Source organism: Drosophila eugracilis, unplaced genomic scaffold, assembly GCF_018153835.1.
Source record: "Drosophila eugracilis isolate 14026-0451.02 unplaced genomic scaffold, ASM1815383v1 contig_408, whole genome shotgun sequence".
Taxonomy (NCBI): Eukaryota; Metazoa; Arthropoda; class Insecta; order Diptera; family Drosophilidae; genus Drosophila; species Drosophila eugracilis.
This window is the reverse complement of record NW_024573270.1, coordinates 1,714,996-1,718,281: the sequence shown is the minus strand read 5'-3', so window position 1 is coordinate 1,718,281 and position 3,286 is coordinate 1,714,996.

Genomic DNA, 3,286 nt, shown 5'->3' with positions numbered 1-3,286 from the left:
TTACAGTGGTGTACTGCTCTTTTGCTGGGAGTGCTGATTTCATGGCTAAAAAATGAAAATGCAATATTTGTTGCGGTTTTTCAGCTCTAGCTCGGCCAAAACAAGACCCACAGCCAAAAGAACGACTGTTTCGTGCTGCTAACGACCAACACTAACCACCCCTATCATTGGTTTTTCCATTTTGGAAAGTCAATTTTGACCCAAATTTCGCATTTTTGATAAGGGGTACCATCATCAAAATTTTCAAAAATGGGCCAAAAATGAAGTTTCCCAGATTTGAATGCAAATCAATTGGGAATCATGGCAATCAAGTTACGAGCCCTACGAGGTATTACATTCACCATTTGGACCATTTTTGGCTGTGCTATGGCTAAAAAACTGAAATTTTGTGCCCAAAATTATGCTACGTCTGTTGACAGCAGAGAGCCCGGTCTTCTTGCAGTTTCTTAGCTCTAACTGGTACAGATCGCGAGTTTTGTTCGTCAGAAGCTCCTAGCTGTGAGACTTAGATTGACAAAGTTCCATTGAAAACTCTTTCCTAAAAAGATATTTCTTAGTCAAAATCTTTCATAACAAATTGTCCACCCATTCATTCAGGTTAGGCCTCACGTAATATTTAAACTTTTCAATAAATCAAGACCTAATCGCTTTGGGTTGACAGTTTCAATTTCAATATTGAACTTCGCCACCTAAGCCGAACTTAAAACAGACTTATCTTTTCATGACTTTTTTGGACAAGCCAAGATTTATGGACCGCAAGAGATTACTTTAATTGATCAGGCATTAAAAATAATCCATAAACGCCCATAGACCGATTTTTATGACCTCCAATAATTTATAAAAACTTTAATTAATGGCTAAAATCAATTTCAGCTGACAAGCCCTGTATTAATATTGTATAAAAATAAAACTAAAAATCAATTATTTAAATTTCTTCACAGAAAGAGAGAGGGGACTCCCAGCTTATTTATGTTTATACCCGTAAAACATTTTTAGCTGTTCACTCAAATTGGTTTTCTTTAACTGACAAAGATATTTCATGTCGTCTTGGCCATTTTCCAATCTAAATTAATTACTCCAATCTATTTCTGCCATTTTAAGATATCTTTTATAAATTTGCCAAATTAGATACAATCTTTTTTCCAACTGACACGATAAGTATCTATCATTATTGAATTTCAAAACTAGAGCCAATCTTATCTCAACTTGTGGCTTCTTTGGACATTCGAGAAAATCAAAAACAAATTTATGGACCACAATTTGTTGTGTGTCGGCGCTTATCTGAATGGATAAATGGGTGGAGAGGTGGAGTGGTGGAGTGGTGGAGTGGTGGTGCCATATGAAATATATACCCGTATCCACATCCAAAATGGATAAAGACTCGGGAAAGATCTGCGGTTTGGGGCGTTAGAAGTGGCATTCGCTTAATCGCAGAGCTGATAAAAGTTTCTTGTTAATTAACATGAAAGTGCAGCAGACACGGTCGAGATTTGTTTTTTTTTTTCCCCCTTTTTTTTTTTTTCATTTTTCTCCTTCAAAACGGAAAATTGAAACCCGTCGTGTTCGATGTTAGGAAGAGAGAGAGGTAAGAAGTTTGGTTTTAAACTGGCTCGGGCTCCTTAGCCAGTTTTCAAGTCGTCATCGGCATCATATCGCCGCATTTATGCGCACATAAAAGTTAAATAATAGATCCAAAAGATACTTTTGCCGAGACCGAACCAACTTCAACTGCCGCAACTCCAATTGCAACTTCAGCCGACCAGTTGTTGTTAGCCAAATGATTTATAAGTGGCTCTGGTATTTGTTGTTATTGCCTAGCTTTTTGGCCGTTGTTATACCCTGACCATAAATCCCAAATGGGTAGTACAATTTAATAGCCAGCCTAGCTGGCTGCCTGCCTAGCAGATCATCTACCTTAATAAATTTTGGTTAAGGTATAATTGGACAGGGAAAGGAAAAATAGGATAAAACTTTGATAAGACAAATTAACTGAGATTGTTTTTAGTTTAACTGGATGTTTATCTTATATATAAGTAATAAAAATAAATGATTTTAACCCAAAACATGGCTTTTACTTCATTTGAATATTTTAAAGACCAAATTAGGCAAACACACTTCTTAGCTTGGAATTTCCATGGCAGATTTTACTATTTACACCCGCTTTCATTGGCATACATTATTCACAAACATGTCTAGATAATTCCTATACAAATTGTTTAGTTATAACAGAGCACACCTAGTCAAGGAAAAAGGGAATGTCAGCAACGGAAAAAAACTAAAAAATAAGGTGTAGAAAATGTACCAACATTCTTGGTCATTTCAAATGTAAGATTCGCAAGAAGAAAATATTATTAAATTAGTAATTAAAATCCAATTAAACCAAAGAAAATATATATAATTAAGTAAATAAATAAAATTAATAACAAATAAATATCTCATTCGAAGCCATGTAATCAATAGAGCAAATAAAGTTCGGGTTTGTTTTTCACCAACAGACATCTAGCGCCTTCTCAATTTTCACCACCACCGCAAACCCCCCCCTTCTCAACTACCAACCCAAACGTTGGCTTCGCTTCAGTTTTTCCAGCTTTTCCAGCCACTCCCCCTACACACTCGCCGCCCGTCTGTTTGCGTTGTATTGCTTAAGCCAACTGTCTTGTACTTTTATGGGCGCTCGTCTTATCAATAATTTATGTCAGATTATACCGTTATGTCACAATAAATTAAAGTTGGCAACTTATTTTCCAGACTCCACACTCGATTTTTGTATTTGGCTTTTAAATTTTTTATTATGGCCAAATCTGTCAGTTTAGTGGCACATTTGGAAAAGTGCTTGGGCTTGGGCTCGGGCTCCGGCTCGGGCTCCGGTTCGGGATCGGGATCGTGCCAGCATTTTCATACCACCTTAACTTCAACGATTTACTGGCTGATCCAGTTGAGATCGCCGGGACATCTTTGGTTAGCTCTCTATATAAACTATATATAAATAATTTTTAACGTTGGCGTGCGGTGGCAAATTTCACTGTCACGCCTCGTTTTCAATTAACTTGTTGGCGGTCCACCGCATTGGCCATAAATCAAATGAGTGCCCAGTTAGTAGATCCCCCCCTTATATCCCCCTTCTACTATACATTTTTTCAACTCCTTTTGGCCGCTTTTGATTTATGAAGATCACTTCATTTTGGCTGCCGCTTGCATGTCAAAGTTTATCGACTTCTGATTAATGCCTTTGTCGGCGCCTCACAGGCTTCACTGTATATGGCGACCATAAAAGCCATAAGCCATA